Raw genomic sequence first — 7330 nt, 5'->3', positions numbered from 1 at the left:
CCCGCCCCTCCGTGGGCGGCAGCGGCGAGCCCCCTCCCTCGGTTCCCGCCCCCCCAGCCGGGATTGGTCACTACTTCTTCATCTTGGCCCAGCATTGGCCAGCGCTCGTAGCTGTAAAGCTACAGGATTGGCTGCAGTGGCGGACGCGGGCAGGCAGGCGGCGGCTACGGGTAGGCGGGCGAGTCGGGCTCGGGAGGGGTGCGTGCGGGCCCCCGCGGGGGCCGGCCCGGCCCGGCCTGTCCCGGCGGCTGCAGGTCGAGCCTGGGCCAGCCTCCGCTCAGGCCCGGGGCTCCGCGTGCGGCCTCCGCCTGGGGAAGGAGGGCGGTAGTGGAGCCAGGCAGGGCCTCGCCGCGGCTGTCTTCCGCCCCCGGGGCGGTCGCTCGGGCCGCAGAGCGGCGGCCTCCCCTCGGGGACAGGCTTGCGGGGGCGGCCCCGGCAGTGCTGTGGCCGAGGGAGAGGCCGAGAGTGCCCCGCTGCCGTCCCGCGCAGCGGGCCGTTGTGGCCCGGCGTGTCCCTGTGCCTGAGCGGTCGAGGCCGTTGGTGGGCGCGGTGAAGCCGGCGGGGCAGGCAGCTACAGAGCAGGCAGGGGGCGGGCCTTCAGCTCCAAGTTTGGGGGGGGGGGGCTGAGGGGCTGGTTGTTTTATCCCCCACAACTGTGTGACGGTGACTCGGTATCCCGGGGCGGGAGGGGGACCCTGCTGCGTGGTGCTGTGGCCGGAGAGCTGTCGGCGGTGGCGGGCGTGGGCTCCCCGTCCTGCGCAGCGTGCCTGCCAGGGCAGCCCTGCCAGCTGGGCGGGTTCTCGCTGCCCTGCCTCAAAGTAAAAATGGGCGTGAGCGGGCTCACTTCTAAGGCAACTCACTTGACGTTGCTTGAACGCAACTTACGAAGCACTCGCACCACCTGTTTGCTGGAGGAGAAGGTGGTCTGAGCCGGCTGTGAGCAGAACCACCGCCAAATTCAGGGACAGAAGGGATGTGCCTTGGGCACGGCAACCAGAGGAGATATGCTAAGGCGCATCAGTTAAAAGCGTGCGTTTTCTTCCACACGAGCAAAAATGCATTAACCTGTAGTTACACTGCACAGGATGGGTTTTGCACCTGGATGAGAGCCTCCTTGAGGGTGTTTTCTCTGTGTGTTTTGATGTTGCACCTTCAGTAGGTTCACATGAACTGCTTGTCTTCAGCTATGCTGGCAGCGGTGGAACTGAGTTCTCGCAGAACACTGTGCACTGCAGATACTCTTGACTGCATACTGCTAGTGAATTAACACGTTATGAAGAATATATGTCGGTTACATAGTATATGAATCTGCATGGTGCACAAAGATACAAAAAGGCATGAAAAGTTGGTATTATAACTGTGATGCTGAGTGCCTTATAAGATGTGTTTGAAAGCTTAGAGCCTGCATTTGGGTCCTTTCTCTATACTCTGACATATTCAGACACTTCATTCTTTCAGTGTGGTTCTTGACTTGCACTTCTCTGTGTACACACTTACGCAATTTAGAGGAATGATTTTTTTATTAAAGTTCTGTTAATGTTGTATCTAGAAAAAATAAATTATGTCCTGTAGCAATAAAGAGTGCTGTCAGACTTTTACCGTTCTCTGTTAATGCACAAATCATGAAGAATACATACTTTATAGATGTAAATTTCATTTAGGAGAAGTATGCATATTTAAATTTGTGTAAGCAAATATATGTAATAAATTTATTTGCAGCTGAGTCAGACTTGCACAGAATTGATTTCTTGCTCTTTTTCACCCATTAAAGGAAAATATCTGGAAAAAGTTGTTCAGAAAAATCATTATTTTGAAGTTGCATTAAAACACAGGATTGGGAAACTTCTGTGAGATATGCCTATGTTTTTATTTCCTTTGCCAACTTAGTGAATTGCAGTGCAGTGTAGGTAGAGTGCAAAAGTTCTTGACAGATCAAAGCCTCATCAAAATAAGACATATTTATGAATTATCACCTTGTTAAGCTAGCTGCTCCCATGAAGATGTTTACTTGTGCAAAAGCAGTTTAGCAAATGAAATATACAGATATGATGTATTGGATTAATTCAGCAAATGCTGTTATGGGTATATTTAGCAAAATGTTAAGCTGGCATTTTTACATAGTAATCTCCCTTGTGGTCCATAGTACTTGTTGAGTTCTGTTATGATTCTTGGTCTCTTAGGAAGGCTTGAGTAAAACAAAAAGTATTACTGTGCTCTATAGCAGTAGAGGCCAGAATGCCATTGTACTAAGAACAATACATTTGTAAGGCAGACAGTCCCTGACTTGCAGTTTGTGGTGTAAGTGTGTTTGTTTGGCATCTGAGGTAATTGGAGTTGTGGATGTAATTGAAGTTGCGAGCATAAAATTTACAGTTCAATGAAGGTTTATCCTAGTATTTCTGAATAATATTTTGAACAAACAAAGTATGTGGAGCAAATTTGTTTTAATTCATTTATTCACTGATACATTAATGATCCCCCTGCATTTTTATGGATAGGGATGTAAGTCTGATAGAGTCCACTGCAGAATTATAATGATGCTTCAGCAGTGTTTTATCTATATGCTTAGTAGTGTGTTTGGACAGGTCCCAAAGGTCTACTTTGCATTCATTTCAGTTGGCAAATGTATTTAAAAACTGCAGCTAATGCCTTGAAACAATGTTCAAGTTACAGAAACAACTTCGAATGTGGCATAAATAGAGGTAAACCCAAACCACTGGAGGAGGGGAGTGCTAGCTAACCTCAGTGTTCTGTTCAGAGCATCCATGGAGAAGTGATCATTTTGAATGTCCTTAAAAGACACACTAACCTGAGCTTTGGATGGCACTTTCCATCAGTGTTTGGAAGTTCAGCTTCTGTGGTTTTGCTAGCCTGAACTTGAACGAAACACACTTCATGCTGTTTATCACATGAATATCCTGAAGTGTTTGGAGTAGTGCCGTATGCATTTAATATAGGGGCACCTGTCTAAGTTGTCGAAGTGTAAAATATAGTAGGTCTTGCGAGGACCTTGGTTGTCTTACAGGCTGCACCTGGCTGGCTGTTTTTGTGGTATTTGTGGAGCAGGGCTATGACTTAATTATATGGGAAATTGAGGTAATTATTAAAGAGCTTTTAGTAATGAGTGGAATAGTCTGCAAGGATGATGGAATGGATGGCCATGTAAATTGCTAAATGCTCATGTGTCAGTGGGAGAAAGTACTTAGACATTTTGCTGCCAATAGTGTTAATTCTGAATAGTTTTAAAACAGCTTTTCAAATTTGACTAATTTCAAGTGTGGTGGTTTTTTTATACTAGACCCTTATACAGCATTTCAGTCAGCTGAATATGTGACTGTTAAAGCAGAGAGAATTCCAGCTGGCACATATGTATATGTCCTTTTGTGTGTGCTTACAGTTATTAAAACATGACCTGAAGAGTTTGTGGTTGTTCAGATGCTAAAATCCCCTGTGGATTCTATGCATCGCTGGAGCATCAGCAATATCTCTGTGCTAGGCGCTAAGGAGGGAAAAGAAAATACAAGGTGATGAATGATTCGAGTATGAAGTGATGCAACTAGTTGATACTACAGAAAAGTAGAATACAGAGAAATAATTCTGATCCTGAGGGTTGATTGTGGATGATTGCTGAGATTAGTGATAATCAGTAACACCAAAATGTCCTACCCTGTCAGCTTGGTGTCAGAGGTGAAATTTCTGAAACAATCAAGACAGACGTTTACATAACCTGAATTATTTTAAAACAATAGCAAAACTCACCTTCTGCTTTAGTGGCTCTCTGGTTGACTTTATATCTTAAATAGGTGTGTCTTCATCACATGTTTGGTAAACAAGTTATTTGTAGCTTGGTGACAGCTTAAAAAAAATTGTGGCGTAAGATTTTAATCAGTTCTCAGAGTCAGGAATCTGCAACAATATTTTTGAAGCCTAAAACTTGCCTCCTAGGTAACGGATCTGTAATATGTTTCCAAGACTGTTATAAGGTGCTTTAAGTGAAAAGTGGTTGCTCTTAAAAGGAGATGACAAAAAAAAAAAAAAATCAAGTATTTGTACTACACCCAGTAAAATTGGTGTAATTTCATACAGCATATCAATTGCTTAACCTTTTAGAAGTTTAAAAAAAAAAATAAAGTGTAAAGTAATAGAGAAGTTGATCAGCAGAGAAATTGTGATTTATCTTTAAGTTATGTGAAAGCAAGCAAATAGTGATTGGGAGTCACGTTGTAGGTTGTATCTTATGCTACACACCAGCGGTTTGGGAAAAAAAGCACACAGATTTTTCCCCTCCACCCTAACATAGTCACACACGATTGTGATTCCAGGCCTGGGAGCAGAATAAATATCTGAAATTCTGGAGGGCTAGTTTAGGGACATAATCGTGGGGCTGGTAGGGACCTCAAACAGTTACACTGTCAGGCTTTTCCTCTCTCCCAACATTCCCCACAGTGATTCTTCACTAAGTGTTTGTTTGAATCCCCTTCTCTGAGCTGCGTTGCTGACTGATGTTCTTCAGCCTCCCCAGGCAATCTGTTCAAGTGATACGATATTCCTACTCATAGAATCATTTCCCCTATGTTGTTTCCATGTGTTGTTTCCAAGCGTCAGGGAAGTCTTCCTTGCTGCCGTTTAAGAGTGATCTGTTTTGAAGTATGTTACTTAAAACTACATGCAGAGTGCTAGATCTGATTTTAACAGCATTGATCAGGGTGGAAGGGTTACTTTTCCTGTCTTGTAGCCTTCACTCTAATGTAGCTCTGTATGTTGCTGTTGCCAAAACAGAGGGAAGTATTGACTTGTGTGTAACTTGCGGTCCTCTATAATCCTCTGCTGCCCTTTTGCTTAGCTACACATTGCCAATTATTCCCCCTCTGGTAATTTGCTCAGTTGTTTGTTCCTAGCTGACAATAATATCCTGTGCTTCTCTTTTTGAGAATGATCTCACTTTCTTCACAGGTGTATTAGAATCACTTCACATTCTGTTTCTAAAATGTAAAAATCTTGAATGTCCAACTGACTTCAGGTGAGCTCTCCTGTCTGTTGGTTGATCAGAGGCTTTTGTTACCCTTGTATCCAAGATACAGAATTCTGTTTATGAAAGGAAGAGTTTAAAGCAGTGAGTTTTTCTGGTTCTTGAGGAAAAAAATTACTTCCAAAAAATGACTTTCACTACTTTTGCCAGTGGATAAGGAGTTATTACATGTTTGGGGTTAACTTTGCTTTAATGAAGACAGTTATGTAAGATGAAAGAGAGCAATGCAAAAACACGTCTTTGGGCCTGATAATTTGCTGAATTGTTTCTCTCCATCATGTCAAGAGTTTCAAGTACCTAAACTTCCACCTTGGGATTTTCTTGTCACCTCTTATTTGCTGTGTTCATCAGGCAGAAAGGAAGTGACTGTTCTAACTTGAAGTATGTTGAGGTCATCTGCACTGATAAAAGTGAAAGTGAACCTTGTCTGCTTGAACTATAGAAAAGTTTTGGCATTTTGTTTAGTACTGGCTTCTATTTGCTGTCTTTCAGCTCTAGAGAGATGCCTCCTCCTCTAGAAAGTTTGTAATTGGAACTGAAGCAGAAATGCAAAATGCGAAAGTCATAGGCAAAGGAAAAAGAGAGGAGGGATAGGGGGGTGAGGAGGGCTTGGTTTTTTTTAGTGGATGAGTGCTTTGAGTGGCGGGGAGAGGAGGAGACAAACTACCAGTATATCTTTTATTAAAAATAAGGACTGAATTTCTGCATATCTTGTGAAAAGCAGTAGGTAAAAATTACTACTTCCATGCCCTTAGTTTAGTACACATATTTAGAATATGAAAACTTGTGATGTTGAGATTTAATGTGGAATTTCTGCTGAAGCTATTTGTCAGGATGAAAACTGGAAAAGCAATTAATTGTGGTAAGCCAGAGCTGGCAGTTGGTAGGACAGATTTGCATGCCCTACCAAAGTCAGGGTTGGGTCAAAGTCAAGGAAGAAGAAAGGGATGCATTCAAACTACTTACAGTTTTGTATGAGAAAGTAGAGAGCTGGGCTAAATATGGAGCAAGTCAGTGTAAATAAACTGGAACTAATGCAGAAGATTAGTATAATGTTGGAGCAGCTAGATCATCAGAGGACAGTGAAAAATCAGCACTGGAATGGTCACAGACTGGTGCCCAGTGAAGGGTGGGTCCATAGCTGAGGGATGCAGGGGCTTTGGCAGCAGAGTTTGCATAGCAATTTCTGCCTCAAGCTCCGGTATCTGGCTTGGTTCTACCACCTCTGCTGTGCTAATGCAACTTTCTGCTGAGCTTTAAAAAAAATGAAGACAGAATTAGACCATCAAAGAAGGGGATTTGGTAAAGCTGACTAAGTTTACACTGTCCAATTTACAGCTGGACAGCCAACTGTTGTTACCACAGCTGAAGCTGCATCAGAGCAAGCCAGCCTAACCCTGGCTCCTTGGCTGAAGTGAGCAGATGGCAGACATCTTATTTGTGTAGAGAGATTCTGTGCACCCATGTTGGTTGGAAGAGCCTGGATGAAGGAATAGGAACTGTGCGGGATCTTGAACTCTAGGAGGATATCTAAGGATAGAAAGGAACTCTATCAAGATGGTGGTTTGTAGCAACTCACCCATTCAGACACCTCTACCTGGGAGGTGGTGACTGGGTTCCACTTGTAAAAGGAGTTCTGGACTTGAAGCAGTTTTGTGCCTCTATTTTTCTTCATGACTTTACTAGTTGCCCTGTGAATATATCTAACATATTTCATTCAGAGTAACCATTTAGACTCTCCTGCATACACTTCAATTCACTGTTGTTTGTATAGTGCCAGCACCTGTTCCCTTTAAAGTCTAGCAAAATTTTTCATAATTTGGATAGAGTTGTGAATTGTATATGCTGACTATAGGAGGTCATTAACTGAGATTAGGAGCATGCAGACAATGCCCAAAATACTAATGGACTTACTTCTTCTAGCCTGCAGGTTGACTAATGCTTTGATAAATGCAGAAACGGAACTATTTATATTTGTATGCCTTAATGGATTGTAATATTTCAGAACCTCAGTTTTGTATTTATGGCACAAAATGCTTACAAAACTGCAAACTTTTGGGGAAATGCAAAATGGAAACTGTTTAGTATTGAAGTGGAAGGAAGCTACTATCAGCTTGCTGGTGTTCATCCCCTCTCTCTTGGTATTTGGGAAGAGACTCAGAGCAGTATCAGAATATTTTGCAATTATCTTGCTTTTGGGCGTCTTTTGTTGTAAAATATGTGTGTGTGGAGGTGGATGCTAGTAGTGTTTTGTCTATATATGTATATATATATTTGTTTATTACCTTTTCAGGCAATTCC

The 7330-nt window shown here is 43.0% G+C and overlaps 1 protein-coding gene across 1 annotated transcript in view; it reads left to right on the top strand.

Moving 5' to 3' along the window:
- The first annotated feature begins 105 nt into the window (after window positions 1-105).
- Window positions 106-7330, top strand: part of PJA2 (praja ring finger 2, E3 ubiquitin protein ligase) — a 32423-nt gene continuing 25198 nt past the window's right edge. The window contains exon 1 of the mRNA XM_010563448.1: window positions 106-170. The gene's annotated coding sequence lies outside the window, so the exon portion shown is untranslated. The remainder of the gene's footprint in view (window positions 171-7330) is intronic.

This window comes from Haliaeetus leucocephalus, unplaced genomic scaffold (genome assembly GCF_000737465.1).
Source record: "Haliaeetus leucocephalus isolate CR32 unplaced genomic scaffold, Haliaeetus_leucocephalus-4.0 Scaffold167, whole genome shotgun sequence".
NCBI lineage: Eukaryota > Metazoa > Chordata > Aves > Accipitriformes > Accipitridae > Haliaeetus > Haliaeetus leucocephalus.
This window is presented reverse-complemented; position numbering and strand designations above follow the sequence as displayed.